The 23,923-nt window shown below is 57.3% G+C and overlaps 1 long non-coding RNA gene across 3 annotated transcripts; it reads left to right on the forward strand.

The window, feature by feature from the left end:
- The first annotated feature begins 735 nt into the window (after nt 1-735).
- LOC115942094 (uncharacterized) lies at nt 736-23,073 on the forward strand. Of its 3 annotated transcripts, XR_004076750.2 has the most exons (6): nt 737-841; nt 3,146-3,214; nt 14,679-14,778; nt 20,540-20,737; nt 22,287-22,457; nt 22,753-23,073. It is a non-coding gene; the product is annotated as an uncharacterized LOC115942094 (long non-coding RNA). The 3 variants fall into 3 exon arrangements; XR_004076751.2 differs by lacking the exons at nt 22,287-22,457; nt 22,753-23,073 and adding an exon at nt 15,088-15,327 and having other exon boundaries at nt 736-841; nt 20,540-20,936; XR_014146667.1 differs by lacking the exons at nt 22,287-22,457; nt 22,753-23,073 and having other exon boundaries at nt 20,540-20,936.
- The last annotated feature ends 850 nt before the right edge of the window (nt 23,074-23,923 follow it).

Genomic DNA, 23,923 nt, shown 5'->3' on the forward strand with positions numbered 1-23,923 from the left:
GGCCATTGTGCCATCCTGGGCCCCAGCGTCCAGCAAATCTCGGGACCCCAGCCCTGGAAACCAGCCCCCAAATGGCTCTCCCTTCTCTGAGAAGGAGATAATTTATCGCCCACTTTGAACCCGTGGTCCCACCCCTCCCGTCTCCCGTCTAGCCTTCCAAGCGCTGGCCTTCCCGCCCCCACCGTGGGTGCAGTGTCTCCCAAGGGTCACTTTCTCCTGCACAGCTAGGATGTGGATTTGTGATTTGTGGAGCTGACAGGGCCCGGGGCTGGGGGAGGCTTAGGAAGGGGGCTCGGGGACACCCCGAAAAGGCGAAGTGTCCTCTTTCTGTGCCTCCTTCTCCACTCCGCTCCCCACCCTAGACGCGCGTCGTCTAGCCGCGCTCTCAAGTCCGAAGGTCAGCTGGACCGGGCAGGAGCCTGGGGACAGTGCGCGTCTGTCACACTCTTTCTCGAGCTTCCTTGGGGGATACGGGTGGCCTGGGGGAACAATAGCTTTCCTGAGCCCCCTCTTCCTGCCTCAGGTTGGAGAAGGCCAGAGAAGGAGGTGGGGAACAGAGGAGATGACAAAGACCCCTTCCCACACCGGCCTCAGAGCGGGAGGGGAGGGGGCTTCCTCCAGGCGGGCTGTCATTTTGGTGGTCGTGGTGTCTCCAGACAGGGGCAGCACCCCCTCTTTGCTGCCTTCCAGGGAGAGCAGCCAGAGAGAGAGAGAGAGAGGCGAGCGGAATTCCTGAATGGACAGACAGATGCTACGTCACTGGAGCCGCCCCGAGAAGGAGCTGGAGGGAGGCAGCCCAGCGCTGGGGCCGCCGAGCGGCTCTGCTCCTCACAGAAGCCGGGTGAGTGGCCATTCCGGACAGGCCTCCCTCCCTCAGGCACCTGGGCCAGGGTGGGATGGGATCCCCTAAAACCAGTCGGGGCGCCCTACTTTGCCCACGGGCTAATATTAGGAGGCGGACGCAACAATCCCGGAAAGGAAGGGCTGATGAAAGCTGTAGGGGTGACCCACAGGGGTGGGGGTGAGTGTGGAGGGGGAGTCGGCAGAGCGGGGTCTCCCCTCCTGCTTCCGGGGCGCCCAGGGCAGCAGCAGGGAGCTGAGGTGGTGGCCCTGCCCTGCCACCAGAGCCCGGAGCGCCTCCCGGTCCCCTCCTTCCCCAGCCTGGCCCACGGGAGACAGCTCACCAAGTTTGTCAATGGGATTCGGGGGCTTTAGGGTCACGGTACTACTGATCCTGTTAATCCGCCCCTCCCTTGCTCCAGCAGGCGGCCAACATCTTAATGCTTGTACCAGAGGAGGGGCGGGGAGGAAGACTAGCGGGGATGGGAGGGAAGAGAAAGATGGTTCTGTATTTGGACTCCTGACCTCTTTCCTCTCTGCCCCGGGGACTTCAGCTCTTAGGGGAGGACAAGGTCTGAGGAGCTGGGGGCCTGGGGCTGGAGGCATGGGAGGAACCATATTCCCAAACAGGTGGGGACCAGAATTAGGAAAAAACCCAAGAGCATTTTATAGACTTTAGATTAATCTAATTCCTCTTCTTCCCTGCTTTTCCCATGAGCTGGCAGGTGGGAATGGGGTTCAGGGGAGCTGAAAGGCCAGTGAGGTGTTGGGGTCAGATGCTTAGGTTCCAGAAGGGGCAGAAGCCCCACTGCAGCTCTCACCAGCCCCATCTGATGCTCGTTTTTATTTCTTGCTTTTCAAGAAGGGCCGGGGGAATAGAGAGAAGGCACAATTCTCACTCCTGTCCCCACCCTGGGCGACAGGCTGGGACCCCTGTGGGGCAGTGGGGGCTGGAGGCCCCGCAGACTATTTCTGGTCCCCCAGAGGCCAGATTTCTGGGAGAGGCTGAGGCTGCCAGTCACCAAACATGCTCCGTGCCTCCTGGGGCGTGGTCCTTGTCACCATGCTCCCCCCTCCCCGCACGATGTGTGGGGGGGTGCAGGGCAGGGCTCCACAGGGAGAGCCATTGCTGCTCCAGGGACCCCACACCCCTTTGCGATGGGGGGAAAGCAGGAGCCAGAGGTCCCCCAGCTGTGTTTGTGTCCATTTTCTAGCCAGTCTGCAAGTTGTGGGGGTTGGCCCCTCTTTGGTGTGAGGACCATTTCAGACCGAGACAGCCCTTTATGAACGGATGGGCTGGCAGAGCCAAGGCTGGGAGGCGAGTGGGCATTTGTGGCCCTGAGAAGTGGGGCAGGGGCGTTCCAAGCACCCCTCCTAGAAATCGGGCTGGGATGGGAGGCTCATCCCTGCTCCCCAGCCCTGCCTGTTTATGATTTCCTCTGCGTTAAGGCAGATTATCTTCCTGATTAAAGAAAGAAGGTGGAGTAGTTGTGGATTGAGTTTGAGGTAGAAGGATTCACCACCTTGCCCCAACACACACATGCGCGCACGCACACGAATACGCCCGCATACACACGCGTGAATACACTTCTCCTGGTATATCAGGAGCTGGGTCACCCACGTCATTCCCCTAAATCAAAATTAGCCTGAAAGCAAAATACTGGGAAGGTGAGACTATAAAATATTGAGACTAGGTTCCACACCCAACATTAACATTTAAAAAATTGCTTTGTATTCTCACCTTTTGTGTCTGTGAGACAGAGAAGGAGAGGACCAGGGGAACGTTGGGCAGCTCCAGGATCTGAGCTCCTGGATGGAAGGGTGAGAAAGCTAGAGACCTAGCAGGGTTGGCCGTATCTTCAGTGCCGAGGACTTTACAGATACGCTGCAGTTAGATCCAGACAGACAAACATGTCTCCTTGCCCCCAGATCCCTCATTCTGCCCTGAGCAGCCGGGAGCCGTGAGGAGAGGGTGTCCACTGGGCGAGGGACTACTCCTCCAGGTTCAAGCCAGGGGCCCTTAGCTTCGGCTGGAGGCCGGAGGCAGCGCGGGCTGTGAGCAGGGGCTGAGTTGGCGCCGTCGTCCGGGCAGCGTGGGGCTGGCGGGGGCCCTGCCCACCTGCACGTCCAGGCACCCGGGCTGCTCTCTCCCCACGGCTGCTGGTGCTGCCTGGAGCCCTGCGAGGGAAGAGGGCAGCCTGGCCTGTGGAGGAGGGATGGACTGAGGAGGGCGGGCGGCAGGGAGAGGGGGATGCGAGGGAGAGAACTGGAACCACTTTAACCTTCACATTCTCCTCCTTGACAGGGCTGGGCATCCAAGAAGCAGCAGCCCCCGTTTCTGGTGTCATCGTGGGGGGCCACCTTGGCTTTTAGGGTATTTATTTTCTTATTTGTTTGCTTTGATGGCGGGGGCGGGGGGGGGGCGGAGCTGGCCCTGCATCCCGCATCCCCTCCGTGTTCTCCTGTTCTCCCCACCCTGCCTCTTCTAGCTCTGGGGCCCTGACTGTGCTCCCCTCTGATGGTAGTAAGACCTGTGGAGCCATTGGTGGTGGGAACGAGAGAGCCCCCGCACCCAGCTCTGTGAGAGGGAGGAGAGGCACTGGGGCGTCAGGGGACTCTTCCTCTTCTCTCAGACGTTCCCGAGGGCTGGGCGGCAGCGGCTGACCCCGGGAGACAGGCGGGTGGCTGCAGAGCGGGGCGGGGATGGCGGTACCTGGGCCACAGAGGTGAGAAAGGAGAGCAGTGTGGGGCGTGGGGAGCAGGGGTCTGGGAGGCACGCACGCCCTGAGGGTGTATGCGGGCCGAGCCCCTGGGAGCGTCGGAGGCTCTGGCCGGGAGTGCCGTGGACACAGATGGTGACATTTGTCTTGCTGCGTAGGGTCATGTCTGCACGCGGGTGTGCATGCTCAGTACCCTTGCCCACCCGCGCGTTTGCCCCCAAGGAGGCCACTTGCTGAGGGCGGGCCCTCTCCCGTCTCCGTCGTCACCTTGTCCTCACCTCCCCGACTCCACAGGGCTCTGAGGCAGGCGCTCAGCTCAGCTACGGATCTAAGAACTGGGAGCGGCCAGGGAGGCAGTGATCGGCGAGGCCCAAGGAATTCTCAGGCTGGCATCTCGACAGGAGAAAACCACCCTCATGGGGAGGGAAGGGTGGCATCCCCGGGGACAAAATCTTCCATGTTGTCCCCATGCCCTCTAACCTCCTCTGCCCCTATGGAGATAGAGAGATTTGTTTTGTCACCGCTGCAGCATTTTTTTTTTTTTTTGCCAATTCTTGCTTTTATGTGTCACTATCCCACAGACAATGCAAATATTCTATAGCAAAAGAATAATGTGTGATAATGTTCACAATAATGATGCACTTAGAAGGCAGAAATAAATACCTGAACCCACCTTCTTCCAAATGCAGCTTTCATCTGTATTATCTTCAAGGCAAATTAATCCGATAATTGAAACAAAGAAAAAATACGCCTTTTATTTAATTACCTGAATGTTTCAAGAGAGTGGCCTAATGCCAAAATGTATTTTGGACCCAAATTATAAAAATCTGTCCAAAAGCTGCATCCAGAGAGCCTCATTCAGGCCCTGTTTTTCTATACATGGGCCTCTTCAGGCACAGACAATGGTGGGCATCAGGACCGGAGGGATGCGGGTGGGGACAGGCACGGGCAAAGAAGGCAGGCTCTGAGCTAATGAAGACACTTGCAGACTCAGATCTATACTGGGGACTTGGGGGGCTCTCCCCAAGGTACCCCAGAATTTCCCTGGAAGGACTCGGGGTGGGGTCTGCAGGCCATGGCTCTATAGAACACCGACCTCAGCCCAGAGTACTGGGGGCTCCAGCGGAGGCCTTCCTGGGGAGACTGAGGCTGGCAGGCCAAGCACAGGGGGGACCTAATGCACCCATTTTGCTCCAGCTGGCAGCCTCTCTCTGGCCTGCTGTTTCCAATTCTAGATAGTGGAAGGGTCTCTTGTGGTCAAAGGAACTGCCGAATAGTCACTAACACGCAGCGCAGTCACTACGCCTCTCCCCTCCCCTCCCATGCAGGACCCACACTTGGTCAACACCCTCCCTCTCCACCCATTCGCGCTCAGTGCACATGAGGGCAAACTCAGCCGGGCACACACATACTCTTGTTAACCCACTCTTTCCTGGGCACCCACCTTGTTTTCAGTGTAGTATTAGATCCCCTAGGCCCCAATATGTGTGATGCTGCCTCGGCCCTGGAGGGCTGTCTCATTTGCTCCCCTCCATGCACTCTCCTTCTGGAAACCAAAGTAGCATGGCCTCATATACAAAGCAAGCCCAGTTAAGGTGCTGGTGGGGAGTTTTCTGCTTCTTTCCTGGCTTAACCCTCCACGCCCATAGGAATGGAGACAGAGACCCCACTCACCTCCATCCCTGAGCAGGAGCCCTGGGAGGTCAGGTTGTCAAGTCTGCCCAGACAAAACCAACAAAAAATGGCTTCATCCGGAATCTGGCTAGAGAGGGTGATTCCAAAGTAAACTCACCTCCAGTTTCTGCTGCAGGGGCCTCCTTACCTTTGGACACTGGATACTACTTAGGCTCAGGAAGCTCTGTAGCGCCCAAAGCTGCAACAAGAAGCAGAGGACCCAGCTCCTTATCTAGCTATTTGCGGGGGCGGGTGGGGGGTGGATTTTGGAAATGTACCCATTTCTTTCCAGACCCCAGTTTTTGAGAAGGTCCAGCTGAGTCTGATTTTGGCCCATAGGGGTGGGAGTGTCTCCACTGGGAAAAGAAGCCTTTCTGTGTCTAACCCTCCCCAGCAAAAATACAGCAGGGGCTGAAAGGGGAGGAAGGTTCACGCTGGTCCCCACTGCCTCTCACTGTGCTCACTGGGTGGCTCCAGGGTCAGGGGTTGTGGAGACGAGCTTGGGCCCACTGAGAGTAGGGGACTTGGCTGGGATTGGTGACGGAAGAAAGCGGAGGGTATTGGCTAGCAGGATGGGCCAGCTCTTCCCCACCTGCTGGCCCCAGCCTCCCAGGCGCTGGGTGAGGGGGAGGAAGGAGGGGGCAAAAGTGCCCTTCAGGTGCTTTAAAGGGATCGTGTGGGGGGCAAATGGGGGAATATTTGTAGGGGAAGTTGGTGGTGTGTGTGGAGAAGTATAGGCCCTATTAAGGGTTGCTGGAATGTCTGCAGGGTGTTGGGTTTCTTATAAAGAGGTACAAAATCGAGTACCTGGAATTATTTGAGGAGGTTTGTAGGCAGGAAGCTGAAAGGCTAGAGGGGCCTATCATTTCTCCCGGGCCTGGTATGGAGGGTGCCTTTAGATAATGCATTTAGCAGCGTGCCGGTAGGGTAAGTCTGTCTGTGAGAGTGTTTGGGGAGGATTCCACTTTTCTGCATCTGAACTGGGGCAACAGAGACCCCAGTGCTCCCCCAGTGCTCCATTCTGAGCTGTAGGGGCGGGAGGGGCGGGAACAAAGTAGGCAGCGGACACTTTGTCTCTTTCCTTCCTTCCCTACAGCCTCGGCTGGTGTGCTCCCAGCTCTGAGAGGGTAAAGAATGGATGCTGTGGATGCTTCTAGAAAGCCTTTCCCTTGGGTAAAGGTCCTGAGACCCTCTGGAAGCTGACGGAGGGGGGCGGGAGCTGTGCCAAGCACAGCCCTGAGAAGACCCTGAGACTGGGGAAGCCAGGCTCCATACTGCTGTTCTGCTGGGGAAATGCAGGCCCCAGGACTTTGTCCTATTTCAAAGTGTCCCCCACCTCACAATAGTGTAGCCACTATTCAGACATTCTCCAGTCTTTAAGGGGGTGCATAAAATGAAACCCATTGGCCATGGGCTTGCATCTAACCAGGGGAAAGAGCATCCAGGTTCGGCTTTGTCCTAGAAGGTGCAGAGAGGCGACCCCCCCCAAGGGGATAAAACAGTCTGGCTGGGCCTGCTGGCAACTGAGGGGCTCACCTCTGTTGGCACAGTGTTCGAGGATCCCAGGTGATAGGAATCGGCCGGTATTAAGCAGGCACCCAGGCTCTAGGTATCTAGGTTGTAGGATTTTTCAGAAAAGGGGCTGAGAGTAGGGCGGTTGGAGGGACGGGGTACCTGGGGACTGGGGACTGCTCCCTGGCAGACACTGAGGCTCAGCCAGGGGCCCACAGCTCTCTCTGGGAGAGCGCCGCCAGGCAGCGAGAATCCGAATCCCGCTTGCGGGGCGGCGCGAGCTGCCGGGGTTGGGAAGCGGCATTACTGGACTCTTGATTCTCCGGGCAGATGGGGAGCCAGGTCAGGAAAGCCCGGAACTGAAAACCTTGCTGAGAGCGATCCTTCTCCCTCTGAGCCCAGCTCTCCAGCGTCACTGGAGATGGAGCCGGGGTGGAGGCGCGCGGGGCTGGCCTCCGTGGCTGAGTGGAATGTGCGGATACTGCCCAGGTTAATTCCAGCTGAGATCCATCAGCCTCCCCACCCCCAACCTTGGTGTAGGGAGCAGGGTCAAGAGATATTCCCGTCCCTGCTCCGCGACTAGGGAGGCCCAGCCTCGATCGGACCCCGCGTCTCCCAGTAGGAGTCCCTAACTTCCAGAATCTTTCCCTCACTGTTTTGGGTTGGAAACCAACAAGAGCGAGATTCCCGCCCATCCTAAAAGGTTAGGATCCCAGTCTGGAAGGGATCAGAACACGACAAGCACAAAGAATATCCTGAGGAGAGGAGGCAGGTAGGGGCAGAATCTCGTTATCTGATTCTTTTTGATATCTCTGAGTCCCCCCCGCCCCCCGTACCCCGGCATACCTAGGGCCCAAATGGAAAATGTAGGGCCTACAAAGAGTGAGGATGGAGATTAAAACCACAAATGGCAATGGCGGGAGACGGCAGGCGAGCCTCGGGGTGGGCGAGGCAGCAGGAGGCTGGGGGTCAGCACACAGACGTGGTAGTTCCTCCCCAACCCCGCTCCTGGGGGGGAGGGGCGCCCCAATTGCGCGCTCCAGCTCTTCCCTGGAAGGGGAGGGGCGGGCCGGCGGGGAGAAGAGGCGGTGACGTCAGACTTGGCGGAGCCAATCGGAGGCTGGCCTGGGGAGGGAGCGTGAAAGGATGAATGAAAAGTCCGGAGCCGGAGCGCGCCCGGGCCAGAGCGGCGGCCGCGGCGGAGGAGGGAGCTGGGGAGGCGAGGCCCGCTCGGCCCCGCTCACCGCGGCTCGGCGGAGGCTGAGCCCTGGCACCCCAGACCCCGGGCCACGGCTCTCCGTAGCGGGAGCGCGCCGGGAGGACCGCGCTGGAGAGCACGATGGGCGCCCTGGGCTCGATGTAAGTGGCCTGGCCGGCTCGGGGCAGCAGGTGGGCGAGCGCCTCGGCGTCCAGCGTGCCTGCGCGTCCGCCCGGAGGGGCCGACCGAGACCCTCGTCCGGGCTGCCGGGACCTCCGTGTCGACTCCCGTTTCCGATCGGAATCCCTGCCAAGCCCTAGGGCCCCTCTCGCTTCGGACCCCCGACCATTTTCACAGCCTTGGGTGCTTTGTGGACCTCTTTGTACAAAGCCGTTTCTCTGGGGGTCCCGCGGGGCCTGGGACTCGCCTCACCTGCACCGCCTGCCCCATCTCGTGGGGGGGTCTCCCGGAACCCCTCCCGGGTGGGGTCTTCGCCCTCTCCTTCTCTCCCCGAGACGCGCCGGGGAGGCCCTGGGGCGCCCACCCCGCACCGGCTTGCCTCCCTCCGGGTTGCCAGGATTTCCTGTTCCCTGCCAGGACGCCGCCGGGGGTTTTCCCCCACGATTCGCTGCTCGCCCCCGGCTTTAGTCAGCGCCCTTGTTCCAGCCCTTCGCGAGCAGGGGGTCCCCGCGGCTCCCACGCAGAGGCTTGGGCCGTCGGGCGCGCCCTGCAGCTTCCAGAGGAGGGCGGTGGGGACCCCGTGGGGCTGTCGAGGCCTCCGCCGCCGTCCCTGCGGTCGTCCCGGGTGGCGCGAAAAGCCCGCGAGTCCCTCTTCCTGCGGAAGGACCCGCGGAGCTCCCGCTTCTGGCTCAGATGGGAGCGGGAATCGAGGCGCTCGAAGCTCCTGGGGCCCGGGAGCGATCCCTGGACCTCGACGCCGCCGGCCTTCGCGTCCTTCCCACGCCCTTTTCGGTCTCTGTGGTGTCTGTGTCCTGTACTCGGGGTCCCTTTCCGTCTTGGACTCCGTTTCTCTCTCCGCCCCCACCTCCACCCCGGTGCCCTCTCCCACCTCCACCCCCGTGCCCTCTCCCACCTCCACCGGCGGGCGGCCGAGGGCGGCGGCGGCGGCGGCGGCGGCGGCCGGGAGGCTGCGTGGAAGAGGCGGCGGCGGCAGCCAGGAGGCGGGGTTGGTTGTTATCTTTGGTTATCTAGCTGTATGAGTGGTGTGGAGTCTTCATAAAGCTAGATAACCGAAAGTAAAAATAACCCCATACACTGCGCGGAGGGCCCCGGGAAAGCCGGCCGCATGGGCGGGCGGGGGAGGCATACACGAGGGGCTGGGGGCGCGAGGACCCCGGGGCCGCGCGGGCGAGAAGAGATGCCGGTGGCCCGCGGGCCTCAAGACCGAACCCCAACCCGGGTCCAGGCAGGTAGGAGGCGCCGCCCGGGCTCACGGTAGCCAGGTGCTCCCCATGAGCTGGGAGGAGGCGAGAAAGGGGAAGGGTGGTTCCTCCTCAGGATGGGGCCTTTCAGGGCAGAATGCGGAGTGGGCCACTGCGGGGGAAGCTGCTCCGAGGCAGAGATCCGTTGAAATCTAGTTGCAGGGTTATTTGGGACAGTGCCTAGGGCTCCCGGCCCAGGCGTCTCCCGTGGGCGCTGGTGAACAGCTTCCCGCAGGCTCTGCACAGTTCTTGCTGGGGTGAGAGGCTTTGGGGGAGTACCTCCCCGCCCCCAGACCTCCTCTCAAGGAGAAAAGGAAAGAGCAAAGACCCCACCTGGGGTTTTTGCTTTCATCCGCTCCCTGAAGCCCTGTAGGTCTGCCCAGCTGAGCTGGAGCTGAGAATGAGAGTGGAGACAAGTGGGGGTAGACCTGGAGACACAGGCTGGGTTCTGGGGCAGGGGCGTGCAGAGTGTTTCTCAGCTCCCTTGTTCCATATTCTTTCCTCTTTCTGCTCAGGACCTCAGTCTGATGTCTTGAAAAGCTACTCATGGAAGTTCTGTCTTCACTGACCAGATGGGCTGAGTTGGGGTCTTTCAAGACACCTTACCTTGCTATCCCATCCTCACTCTCTTAGAAATCATCTCCAAGAGCAAATGGCCTCAAGGAGCTCAAACACAAAGGAATTTGTAGCTTAGTACTTATGCTGCCCAGAGAAAGCAAAGAATTAGAGAGATTAATCAGGGCCTTTCCTAAAAGAATCCGTTTATCTGGCCTGACCTAAATATTTTAAGCAAAAGTGTTTCGGTGCAATTGGGAGAAGGATGGTCCAGAGTCACTTGGTAAAATAAAAGTAAATGTAACAAAGCTAGAGGTAGCCCCGCTGCATTTACTCCCTCTCCCCGGTCCCTCCCCCACCACCTGGCTGGCAGTCCAGAGTGCAGGGAGAAAAAAAGGGCGGGACAACTGGACAAAATGACCTTGTACAGACTCCAGTTCCCTGTGTAAATTTACAGTTTCCTCCAGGAACTGATTTTTACAGCGGGGAGATTATGATTCAATTATATATTATGTGGGAGAAATATTGGGGAATCCAAACTAAAACAGTCAGGCTTCAGAGAGCCTAGAGCACACACGTTTCCTCCCTTTCCTCCCTTCGGAGGTTTGAAGGAAGGAGAGATTAGCTGCCTCTCACTTTTTTCAGCTGTTCGGAATTTGGTATTTTTGGAGGGGGGCAGTGGAGACAGGATTAGGAAGAAAGGGAGCAGGTTTGGGCAGGGACTAAGAATCCCTAACACCGTACCCCCTGGTAACAGCCTCTGTCTAGGTGCTTCTCTTTGATCCTCTGACACTGGGAAGTGGCTGCTATTAACCCCATTTTACAGATGAGGAACCACAGACCCCAGTGGGAAGCTAATGCCCCTGAACAGTTTCAAACCTCGGGGGAAGGACTAGAGGGTAAGGTGGGGAGAGTAAGATGTGGATGAAGGATGAGTGAGAAGGGAGGGGATGGGGCATCGGGGAAAGGTAAGGTCCAGGAGAGATGAGAGCCTTAGGCCTGGTTGTGATCCGAGGAGGAGGAGGAGGGGGAGGAGGAGGAGCACCAAGAAAGACAGGCTTTTTTTTTTAAGATTTTATTTATTTATTTGACAGTGAAAAGGAACACAAGCAGGGGGGTGGCTGGAGAGGCTGAGCAGGGAGCCTGATGATGCAGGGTGGGCTCCATTCCCGGCCCCGGGATCATGACCTGAGCCAAGGCAGATGCTTAACCGACTGAACCACACAGGCGCCCTCCCATTTTTTTGTTTGTTTGTTTGTTTGTTTTAACTCTTCATGCAGCTGGTTGGAAATGCATGTTTGGGATCTGCTGAGACTCATCCACATAAGACTTAGAACTTATATTTTAACCACAGTGGGTTTATATTGTTATTGTGGGGCCCCATGAGCACATCTGACCTCTGGGTGTCCCAAGGAGACTAGAGGGCCTGAGGGAGCGGCTGGGTGGAGGGCTTACACCCTACACAGAACAAATACCTCCTGGGGGGAGTAGAGGCCGGGAGGGATGTGGGCGGGGGGTGGGGGGTGCTGCCTTCTGTGTACCCGGCCCGGTGAGCGTGGGCGTGTGGGCAGGGCTGTCAGGAGAACGATGGAAGCCTGTGCTGGGAGCTGTCTGTGTCTGCTCGCGAGGGTGAGAAACTGAGTGACCCAACATGACGCTGGACGTGTGTGTGTGTGTGTGTGTGTGTGTGTGTGTGTGTGTGATGGATCCACGGTGGGCAGGAGGCCTGGCTGTCCGATCAGGGATGCCTGACTAGGCATAACTGTAAATCCAGTAGAGGAACAGACACTCTGGGGTTGGGGAGGGTTTACCAAATGCAGACATCACAGTGATACCATTGAGTCCTGCCACCCGCCTCCCCCAACTTTTATTCCAGATGACACCTCCTCCAGCTGAGCCCACTAGGCAAACTGATGGGGTAGGGGTGCAGGGAGGCTGGCTTGAAGGGGCTCGCAAGGGCTTCACCCATTACCAGTTAGCGAATTTCTGGCTTGGTATCATCACACCTCTGTGTTCACGAGTTTTTAGTTTTTTGTTTTTTTTTTTACGAGTTTTTAGTTTTATTCTTCTGATCTTGCGACATCCACCTATTTCTACTCGGATGGTTTCTAAGCTGGTTTCTTCACCCATTTTCCTCCCTCGCCCTCATTCCAGTGCCTTCCTATTGGATTCTGAGTCCAGGGGTTCAAAGGCAATTTTCTCCAAAATATCTGACTCAAGTTTTGATTATCACTCACACCCTCACCCTGGGTCAGATTTTCCCCAATTCAGGGCATTGAAAGGTTTCCCCAGTCATAAACATCGTCACCGTCAGCAAGCCTGGGGAGGGACAGAAATGCAAAGAGCATATGTGACTGGACCAAGGTTTGTACTTGGGTGTATCACTTACCAGCTGCAACATCTCTGAGCCTCAGCAGGATGTTTATATAAAGAAGAGACAAATGTATGCCCCCAGGTTTGTTACATGGAGCAAACAAAGAATTCTATGTAAAAGATCTTGTAATATGTTATCATATCCATGGGCAAAGAGTCATTTTTTTGCTACAGTTCAGAACAATGATCTGAAAGCATATGATCGATCTCAGAATGCAGAAAAGGACAGCTCTTTGGTATGTTCTTGACTGAGGATCTCAACACATTTCAACTTGAGGAAGTTCCTTCCTTCTTTTCCAGCTTTGGAGTAGAGGAGGGACTGCTGGGGACCTGGGTAGGCAGTGTCTGAAGGCTGGTGAGAGGACGAACAGCCCATTCAGGGAAGAGCCTAGAGTCCTTGGGGCAGAAGGGCCATCGTATTTTCTCTTCTGAAAAGATCTTATCACCTATTGGTAGAGTACTTACGATTGGTAAACTGACTTATGTAGATAGAGAAATACGGCATGAGTAGATGATAATTCCAAGCTTATTCCATTAAGTTTCTAGAATTACTAAAAACACAGTTTATTTAGGTAAAGGACCCGGTAGGCAGTGGGTATAATAAACAGACCAAATGGAGACCTGCCTATCAGCGTGCAGACTTTTCTTCAGCACGGAGCAACTTTAAGCAGGAGTGTTTTCTCTCCTCTTGCCTCCCAACCTCCCACCTCCCTGACTGCCAAATCAATTCCCCAGGTTAGTAACCCGCCAGAGAAACACAGGCCCCTCTGTGTTCTTCTGGGTCTAGAAGTCCTACTTGAAGTCTGCCCTTCCCAGGGTTTGGGAACTGGAATATTCTGATACTTATTTCTTCACCTCATTCCCACCTTAATGCTCTGGGTACAGATTGACCTTTTCACCTTCTTTCCTTCCTTTGCTATCGAGATCTCAGAGATCTTGGGGGGTTATGGCACGATCTCATCCAGAGGCAGGGTGTGCCAACTTCCCTAGGAGAAAAATGCATTTAGGTTAATGCTTTAAAATCATTGAAAGGAAGGAGTAGACAAAACTATGAAAACATTCTCAGAGCTTTGAGGAAAATGAGAAGCAGGGTTATGGAAGGTAAAGGTGCGTAGGTGCATATTTAGATAGGAGAGAGGTGAGAGAAAAGGGGAACCCTTCCTTGCCACCCAGGCTCTCCCAAGGCTCAGAGTGACACCCCCCTCCTCCTGCCCTAATCCCCCCATTAAGACTGCTCTCAGTTTGTTATGACAGCGGCTGAAGGCAGCTGAATTGCTGTTTGCCGTGTCTGCTAATTGGACTGAAGGGTTGGAATCTGGACACTGAAAGAGACCATTGTTGCTGTTTACCTTCTACAACTGCCTCCCTGGGGACCTTCTGGGTGAAGGGGAGCAGCATGCCCTCAGGGTTACTGCACCCATGCCCTGTCTCTGCACAAGGGACTGCGCTGGGGAGACAGTTCATCTCATTGCCTGATGTCATTGGGATGGTTTGAGCTTCCACAGCACAGAAGAGACAAGCCCAACACCTGAGTCAGTCTCCCATCCAGATGGGGTCTGGGGCCACCAAGAGTTCCCAGGAGAGGGAAGTTAGATGCTTGTCCTTCTCTTCCCTATTCATTCCCTACTTCTTCAGGGGCGCTAGCTTTGTCTCTTCCTCTGGCTGATCAGGCTTAACCCCTGTACTTTTTCTTAGGTGCTTTCTTCCAGGCCAGTGATTCTTGACTTGGTTATGCACTGAAATCACCTGGGGAGCTTTAAAAAAAATACTGATGTTTGGGTCTAGTTCCAGACTGATGAAATCAGAGTATCTAGGAAAGTTCTCTGGGTATTTCTAATGTGCAGCTAGGGTTAAAAACCACTGAGGCTGGCTTACCCTTCTGCCTGGGACACACACACACGCACACACACAGAGGCACCCAGGCAGACCTGTGCCCTTTCTTACCTTCCCTATTTTTTCCTCTCCAGCTCTCCGTATCTGTAATACTGTTGGGCACCTGAGTATCTATCTCATCTTTATTACTAAATTCCTTGTGGGAACCGTAGAATTTAGGGTGGAATGTAGAGGTGTGCACCCCATCAACTACCTCAACCTGAGCTCTTCCCCAAGGGCAGGAACTATGACTCTATCTCCCCGTGGATTTCCAAACAGGATCCAGATGAAGACTGAGCTAATCTAGGGCTCTTACATCCTTAGGGATGGAGGGGTGTGAGGTTCAGAGTTGCACTGACTCTTGGGCTCTTCCTCCCCCCCAAGTCCTTTTGGCAATTGGGATATCTTCAGAGAGGAGAAACTTTCTTCTGCGTTATCTGCCCCTTTGCTTACAAGTTTCCAAAATGTTTCTGCTTCTTCTCTTCCCTTTAGCTTCTCACCTGGGGCGGGTGGGTGCGCCACCACCCTCCCGCCCTCTTTCCTCCACGCGTGAGCCAGAGCCGCATCCAGCACCACGGACAGCTCCCGGGTGGTGAGTAAGCCGGCCGTGCTGGCCCCCTCTGGGAGGGTGAGGAGGGGGTCCTTCTATCTGTCTCTAGATTGTGTTATCTGTGGGATTTGTTTGTGGGCAGCTGTGGAGTCTTGGGAAGAGGAAAAGGCTGAGGGCAGTTGGCATTCCATCTTCAGGAAACCGTGTTTGTCCTCTTTGGGGAGTCTGAGTGAGGGGCCGCTGCTGCAGCAGGAAGGATGAGAGTTAGATTTCAGGAAGGATTTAACTGAAGCTCTTGTGAGATCAGGTAGAGCTAGAATAAGCCTCCGCCCTATATCCCTCATTTTACAGATTCCTAAGAGAGTGGAGGAGTTATGACCAAGGTCACTCAGCGAGGTAGTGGAAATGCCAAGATGAAGCCTCCTGAACTCCAGCCTGGCCCTGCCCACCGTGTCTGATATATCCTGTGGGGGCCTCCCTGCCTTTGTTGGGATGCTGATGCTGGTAGAGAACGTTCACAGGTTGTCCTTGCACAAAAAAAGACAGGAGGCATGCGTGGACATGTGCGGTGTCCACACAAGCCAGGAAGAGGTGGGACCAACTTCTCTCTCTGTCCGTGGAGGTTTGGGGGGGAGTCCTCGGACAGAAGCACAGGGGAAGGCATACCAAGCAGTAGCTGGTAAGCCCACGGGAGAAAAGGCAAGGGGGCAACCATCTGCCAGGGCACAGAGGCCAGCGGATGACCACAAGGAGTCTCCAGAGGCCAGCAAGAGTCACGCAAACTGGAACAGGGCCTGGGAAAGGCCCTTCTGTGTGCCCAGGCCTGCTTCTCCAACACCGGGAGCCCAGAAACAAAGGGGCCATTCTCTCTAGGATGTGATGCCGCCATCTCCGGCTGGCAGTGCCAGGTGGTGGGGGCATCAGGGGGTGTCAACCTATTATCTCCCCCCCCAACTCTTAGGTCCTCTGGGGCTGGATGTTGGAGAGGTGGGTGTTCCATGCTACGTTGCCATGGCAACCGCCCCAACCCCCACCTTCCTAAGCACAAAGAGAGACAGCTTTCACCCCCACCCCCAGGAAGAACCTGGGTCTGGTTGGGAATCTTCCCTTGGGAATCCTCCTTTCTGATGCACACGCCTTGGCATGCATGAGCATCACGCTCTTTTCAGCCCTGGAGCCGAGCTGTACAGGCAGAGAGGCTGGTGCATCCAGAGACTCTGGGAAGGTTGTGCGAGTGAGCAGGACTCCCTTGTACTTAACCCTCTCCCCTCAAGCTCCCCTGTCCCTCACCTACAGCCCAGGCCATCCTGGGCCTTCTCAGCTCAGGTGACAGAGGCCTTGACCTTCTAGTATTTCCCAGAAGTGAGGGACACCCTGCTACCCCCAGCAAGCCTCCAGGCTGTGGGAACAGGAGAAGAGGAGGGGGTCATTTCTGCCACCCTCCATCTGCACCCTCCGCCATTACTCATTAGGCATTCTGCCCCCTCCTTCCGCTCGTTAAGCCTGATTTGCATATATTTGCATAATACAACTCATTTGCATTCCAGGAGGCTCATGGTAGGAGCCAGGAAAAAAGGGGAGGGGTTGGGGAAGAGAGAAAAGGGGAGAGATTTTGTTTTCATCAAAGTGTGTGTGGGGGGGAGGTGGCAGGAAGAGGACAGAAATAAAAACTCACACTACTTTCTTTCTTCCCTTCTGCCGTCCCTCCCTGAGCTGGACTCAGATGCCAAAGAGAGATGCCAAGGGGCCGGCTTTTCTGTCCTTTTTTGTCTTGCTTCCTCCGGGCTTGGCTCCCCAGCCTGGCCCCCCACCTTGTTGGGCTCAGGCTTCAGAAAGAGAGAGACAGGGGTAGGAGGCAATGCTGTGGGAACGGAAGCAGAGGGAGAGGGAGGCCGCCATCTTAGGCAGCTAGAGCCCCTAAGATGTCCACCTCTGACAGGTGGATGGACATGGTGGGGGGGACGGGGGTGAGGCCACAGGAAGCACTTGGCTGGCTGACCAGAACGTGGTTGAGTGTTCCTGCTCCTGGAATTGGGAAGAGAGGATGGGAGAGAGGGAAGGCAGGAGAGATGAGGCATGGCAACCCCAGAGGGGCATGAGCTTGGCATAGGGGCAGGGCTGGTAGAGAGGCCTCCCGTTTCCTTCCAGACCCCTGGTGAGCCCGGCAGTCAGAGGACCTGGCCGAGGATCTGATGGACTGTGGGTAATGTAAAAATCCTGGAGGGGTCAAACTGGGCATCTCAGCAGGAGGAAGGAGAGGGTAAGTGGTGGGTAGGCAGGACCACCTGCCAGGCTGCTGTGTACTTGAGGTGAAGCTTTGAGTCTTCTCTGCCCACCGTCCCCGCTCAGGCTGGGCGACCCCTACAGAGCATTTCCTGCTGGCATCATCCTATCTGCTCCCGTGGCCTTTGACTGTCCTGTTACATCCTTGCTTATGCGTTCTGGCTTCTGCTCATTCGGTCCTCTGTCTGGGTTGGCCAGGTCTCCATCATGAGTGCTCCCCAGGGTTCTGCAGCCCTGCTAGTGTATCCCATCAGCCATCGTGGGGTTCCAGATGCTCTCCCACTTCGCTCATTCTGGCCTCTCTGAACTCCAGATCCATTCCCCTACCTGCTCTCTGTGCTCCCGCCCTTAGCTCCCAGGGCAGAGGTTGAAGGGGTGCACCTGCATCATGGATGCTCAGGCCCGAGCTGCAAGGAGGGCCGGGAGGGCTCCCCTGCTTGCTGCTCCCCAGGCGTGGTCCAGAGTCCAGATGCTCACAGGTTCAGCCCTGCTTACGGTCTGGCCGGGCTCCTGCCCCCACCAAACTCCTAGGCCCTCAGGTCCCATCGGGAGCAGGCCCTCCCCCTCCACACCACCCACACCAGGACCCATCTCCCCCTCTGTAGTGCCCCTCACACCCACACCTTCCTCTCCCTTCACTCTGCCTCCACGTCCACTCATTCCATCAACAGGCATTTACTGCGTGCTTGCTCTGTGCCGGGGTCGTGCCAAAGACGAAGGTGGGGCCCAGGGCTGGTCTGAGGAGCTAATGGTCCGGCAGGGAGGGCAGACACACAGGATTCACAGGACGGGGAAGACCTGGGCTGGTGCTGCAATTAGGGAGGGCCTCCTGGAGGGGCCAGAGGCGAGGTGGTGACATGGGGGGGTGAAGGTGATAAAAGGTAGACAGAGTGTCATCAAGTCCAAAGTCTGAGGAAGTGGGTGGTGGAGAGTAGACAGGCAGGGTCGGGGCTGTCCATTAGGGGGACTCCGGGCCAGGAGGAGATGGGACATGGACCCCACCAGGGAGGCTGGATGTGACGGGGTGCTGGGGAGTTAGCTGACAGCCTCAGAGATGCTGGGAGCGGGGGTACAGCTGAGGGGCAGCACATGACCACTCCCAGAAGGGAGCAGGACATGCATCCAGCTGCCTACTCAGCCCAGTGCCCAGCTCGATGTTTCACAAGCTCCTGGTTAGGTCTGCGAATGAAGGAACATGTTTAAGGCCTGGGAGCCACCTGAGGAAGGGTCTCTGCCTCTACCCCCGGCCTCGCCCCACCATCCACATGCACATGGGTAGGCTTGTGGGAGCTCTCTGGGAAGAGAGGTGGAGAAGCCAGGGTTGGTGCCCAGCAGCGGTCCCCCGAGGTCAGCAAAGAAGACGGGCAGCTGGGGACTGGAGTGAAGAGCAGAGAAGACACTGGGTCCTGGGAAATCCCTGGCAGAGGGGGTGAGGGACAGGGTGGGTTGTAGGGGGTGGGCCAGGGCTCTGAGGGGATCCCTCCTGGAGAAAGGCTGTGGGAGGCTGGGGAGGCAGCTGTGGAGGTGAGGCACTGCTACTGGCCACTGCGGGGGAAGGGAAGTAGGGGTGCGGCCCCACCCTTCCCCCAGGCCCAGCCTCTGCACAAAGGCTTCTCTGTGAGTGGCCATGGAAGGGGCCCTGTCAGGTGAGGGGGCTTAGCTCCCAGAGCCCACGGGTGGGGGAGGGTGCAAGGGTGTTGGAGGAGGGGAGGACTGAGGGGTAGCTCAAGCTTTAACAAGACCCGGGAAGGAAATGGAGAAGCTGAGATCTGGCCAGGCTCTCACAGTGACAGGCTCCTCTCCAGGGTCCCCGCATGGAGGCCTTGCTGCTGGCCTTCTTCCCCGCTGCAGCTCCCCATCCTGCCAGCTCCCCCAGCCTCCCTTCCCCAAGCCATAGCTTCCCTTCCGTGGTGCTCCCCAGCTCCTGCACAGGGACCCCCCCCCAGGGGGGGTTGTGTGGGGAGGGTGGAAAGAAGAGAGTCCCGAGGCTGCCTGAGACTCCACCCAGTCTTGCCGTCCCTGGGGGAGGTTTCTCTCCTTGCCTGGTCTCCGTGTCACTTATTGCTGACCAGCAGCATGGATAGACCGTCCCTACCGCCCCCGCCTCATTGTGCACACCGTTCCTTCTCATAAATGTTTGGGTTTGGGGCGCCAACAGCAGGCAGGATGTCAGCTTGCAGCTTGCTCACACATTCGGTAGAAGGGCTCCATCCACTGGATGGACAACAGAAGGAGGTTTCGGTTGTTGATCCTGAAATTGGACAGGCTGGTCAGGATGCAAACCCTGGCTTCCCTCCCTTACAAGCTAGGTGACCTTAGGCAAGTCACTTAAGGTCTTTGGATCCTAACTTCCACAGCTGTCCTGAGGGATCAGATGGGTCCGTGTGAATGAGGGTGTTTTGTAAGGTTATATGCAGATGTCCAGCGCTAATTCTAAAAGGGACGCAGAGTTAGAAGGGCCGTTGCAGGTAGGTGGGAACAGTCAGGGAAGGCTTCCGTGGCTTGGAAGTGAGGGTGCGATCGCTGGGGCGGAGGGTGAGGGACTGGGTGCAGTCCGTGGTGGAGGCCTGTCTGAGGAGCGTGGCGGCAGCTCTCGTGGCCTCCGACCGCCGAGCATCTTTAACACCTAGACGGTGGACCCCGTGACGGCAGCTTCTTTTACCCTTCCCTCTGGCCCTGTGTAAACACTGACCCGCAGGCCTGGGGGAGCAGGGCTGAAGTTCCCCCACATTGCCCTAGCCCTGCGGCCCTCACGTTGGGGTTCTCCAGAGGGCACGTTCGCCAGACACCGTGCCCCTCAGTGAGTGTGTCCAAGAGCCGCCTCCAAGCCTGCTGCACCAGACTCTCTCCGGTCCCCGATGCTACTCAGCGTTGCCAGGAGTGAGCTCAGTCCAGACTTCTCTAGATCCCTCAGCCCATGGGCCCGCAAGACTCTGAGCAGCAGGGTCTTTTGTCTCTAAGCGGTCACTCCTTGTGGTACAAGCAGGAGCTAGGAGGGGGAGTGGTGTGGTATTATCCCCACAGATATCCGTGGGGCCTGGAGGCCTGCGGGGAAGGGCCAGGCTGAGGCTGGCATATGGAGGGACAGCCCTGGGCACAGGGGCATGAGCCTCACCCGGCCAGGGCTACCTTCTGCCGGCTTTGTCCATCTGGCACCAGCTGGCTTTCCAGCGCTGCCCCCACAACCCACCGTACTCCTCCTGCTGCTGTTGCCATAGCAATTGGCTGCCATCTTGTACTCAGGGCAGTACCTCCTGTCTGGATCTTCCCATGGGGTTCCCGGAGGATGGGAGATAGGTCTCCAGGGATGGATCCCTTCCTCCTGCTAGCCGTCCCATAAAAATTAATGTTAACGTATGATTTTTTAAAAATAGCCAAGATGGAGGCCAGCGGTATGTCAGGCTCAGTGCTGAATGCTCCCCGTGTGTTATGTAATATGGCCGAGGAGGCACTCACGTGATCAATGGAAATGGTTCCCACCCAGTTTCTTATTTCTGTGATGGGCTTTTCCTCTCTCCAGCCAGGAGATTCCATGATCCTGCACATTCCTGTCTTGGGAAGTCCTTGCCAGTGTCTGGCCCTGCTGTGTGCCCAAGCACCTGCTCTTCGACCCTTGGCTTGACGTGGCTACTTTGAGAAGTGAGGAACACACAGCCACACAGATGCAGTCACTTCACTGGGCTTCCTGGACTCCAGCTGTTGGCACTTGGCCAGCTTGGTGAGGTCCCGGAGCCCCTTCGAGACTTGGGGACCCAAGTCTAAGATCTGTTGTTTAGAGGGGCGCCCGGCCGGCTCAGTCCGTAGAACGTGTGGCTCTCAATCTCAGGGTCATGAGTTCAAGCCCCACGTTGGGCGTGGAGCCTACTTACAATAATAATAATAATAATAATAAATAAAATCTTGCTTAGACAAGGGGAGTCTGTGTCACAAAATGCTTTGAAATTCCCCTTGCCCCCATCCCCACCCGAAGAGAGAAGCCCGAAGCAGAGGCCTCTGGAAAGTGATAGTGTCCCAGGCCCTCAGGGTTGGCGGGGGGGGTCCCCTAGGAAGGCAGTCTCCCTGCTCCCAGCATTCGGGAGGTTCTGACAGGGTCCCTGAGAGATCCTGAGATGGTGAGGACTCCCTCCCTCTGGAGCTCAAGCAGAAGGCAGAGGATGGTCACCTTGACCCAGAGGGGCATCCCGAAGGGGCACTGAGCAGGGTCTAGCTTTGCCGGGGGAATCCTGAATGAGGGGCAGGTGGAGAGAGAGAAAGGAGGCCATTCTCCACTGAGGCAGGGTGGGCTGGCAGGGAGGGGCTGGGATGATTTACGACATCATTGTTTCCCCGCCCCCCACTACTGGACGGTTGCTAGGAGATGCTGGCTATCTGTGTCTGGGCGGGAGGGTGAGGCTGCTCCATCTGGACCCCTTCTCCCCTCCTCTGAGCTTCACCCATTACCCCTCCCCAGACCCCGACACACCTTCCCTTCTGTTGGCCCCCAAATCCAGCCAGCCTGGGGCTCATGGGGCTCCCAGGCCGGCTGAGGATCTGGGACCAGGAAGCCAACCGGGAGCCCTGGAGGGAGAGGCCAGCAGACTCAGCTGGGGTGCTGAGGAGTGGCCGGCTCACCTCAGGGCCTCTGGGAGCCAGGGCAGGATGAGGGCCAAGGGAAGTCGGGGCCTCGAGGAGCCCAGGTTTGAGGTAGACTGAGTCCAGTGTGATGGGTGAGGCAGACCCCAATCACACCCCTCCACAGTACGGCCCAAGTCAAGGTTAGTGGCCTGTAAAGGCCAGGTTTGGGGTCATGGGGTGGAGAACTGAGGGCAGGGGAGAATAAGGCTGGACCATCTGATCTGAGCAGAGGTACGCTGTGTCGGGGCATGGCTCAGATCCCTTCCTCTTCCGGAGATTCTCTCTTCAGATTTCAAAGCCCTTGGAGAATCAGATGGGTGAACTTTAGGGACTCCTAAAGCTGCTGGCTCCCAAGTCCTGCGGGGAAGGAGAGGGACGCGTGCCCACAGAGGTGCTCCTGATACCAGAGCCCACCTGGATTCGGCACCCGCTTGCTCATGCGAGCCCCCTCTCTCAGCCATGTTCTCCATCAGTCTTCCAACAGGCCTGGAAACTGGCTTGTACTGTCCTGCACTTTGCAAAGGGGCAGTCAAGGCCTGACAAAGGACATGTGACTTGCCCAGAGTCAGGGGTTAGTAAGCTGGGCTGGGGCTTCAGATGAGGCCTGGTGGGTCCTCTGCACACGCTGCCTCCCTCCCCTGTGGCTCCCGCAGAACAAGTTCCTAACACACTGGGAGCGACTGAGGGGCAGGAGCAGATGGGCGGGGGCCTAGCAGCCCGTGTTCAGGTACGAAGCTGGAGGGATGCTAACACCGTCCTTGTGGGTGAAGACAGGACCGGGGAAGAGGCTACAGTTGCTGCGGAAGCCACTGGAATCCTCCCAGGTTGGTCCCCGGCCAAGGGAAGCATGTTCCCCACCTTCGGCCAAGTCCCCTGGGCCACCGCCTCATCTCTCACCTGCTGGGGATCTGAGTTCCCCATCCTGTCATGGCCCTGGGTAGAGCTCCTGGAAGAGATGCCTAGACTCAGCCCTTTATCATGGAGCCTTCCAGCCCTTGCCTTTCTGGTGGAGGGGAGCCCCGAGGGCCGCTGGACGAACTCCCCGGAATTCTGTCCTCTGCCTCCTGCCAAGGTCTCCATCCAAAGAGAACCTTCTTCACTCTTGACACTTCTTTTCAGACCAAAAGAAGGACCTATTTCACCCAGTTGGTGTGGGCGCCCTCTGAGAAGCCCTCCTGGATTGACCCAAGATGAGGCTACACTCTAGCAATTGGCTGGCTGCTCCAGGAGGCCCCTGAGCAGGATGGAAGTGGCCAGGCCCTGGCTCCAGCCTGGGCTGCCTATCCCCCCTGGAGCCACCGGGGAGACTTCTTTCCACCATGCTCCCGTGTCTGCAGCTGTCCACCTGGCCCATCCCGATCCCTCCTGTGTCGTCTGAGCTGACAGTCCTCTGAGATGGAGGTCCCATCTCATGTCTAATAAAGACTCCTGAATGCTGAACCAGTCCTGGTGGTCGTGATATACCTGGGCAGGGCTGGGAGGGGAGGGCTCCCCGAGAGATCCTTGCTGTGGGGGCCACCGTTGCAGCAGAAGAGGGAAGCCTCGGGAAGACACAGATCTCACCTGTGGGGGTGGGGTGGGGACTAAAGACTTCCTTGGCTGCTTCTACCTCTCCCAGCGGCCCCACGGCTCCGGGCAATGCCACCCAGGCTCTGGCCAGTCCTCAGAGCGATGGGCAGATGCTCCCAGCTGAGGAGCTACCACCGCAAGGACCAAGAGAGTGGGAGAGGCTGGGCTTGCTGCCCAGAGAGTCTGTGCCAGGGGTCCCTGGGTGGCCCTCTGGCCCTCCACAAAGGGGCCCATCTTCACAAACGTCCTCCTGTGTTTGAACAAATCACAGAGAAAGAGCACCCACTCTGCTTCCTCTGCCCCTCCTCAGTAGACACAGAAGGGGAGGAATATACTTAGCAAAAGGGACTCAGGTTAGACAGCAGGTAGGACTTCCCAACAAGACCTTGGTGGGAACCTGAGGGCAGGGGACCCTCAGTAGAAAGGAGTTGGGACTGTGCTCTTAACCCCATTTCCCCCATGATGTGTCTATATCCAATGTGCTCCCCCAAAAGATGGGCCCCTCTCACTCTACAGAGCTCCTCCTATAAAGCGTTAGAGTCCAGACTATCAGCACCTTCTGAGATCTCTATCACCCTCTAGGAAGTTCTTCCTCCATCTAACCACAGCCCCTCCATGGAATTATAGTCTGAAACCCGGAATCTTTCTAAATAAAAAGGCTTAAGATAGGAAGCATGGTACACTTCCAACAGCACAAAAGGGAAAGTATGTCTCCTGCCCA

The sequence above is a fragment of the Leptonychotes weddellii genome, chromosome 6 (assembly GCF_054177405.1).
Source record: "Leptonychotes weddellii isolate Sample4059 chromosome 6, ASM5417740v2, whole genome shotgun sequence".
Classification (NCBI taxonomy): domain Eukaryota; kingdom Metazoa; phylum Chordata; class Mammalia; order Carnivora; family Phocidae; genus Leptonychotes; species Leptonychotes weddellii.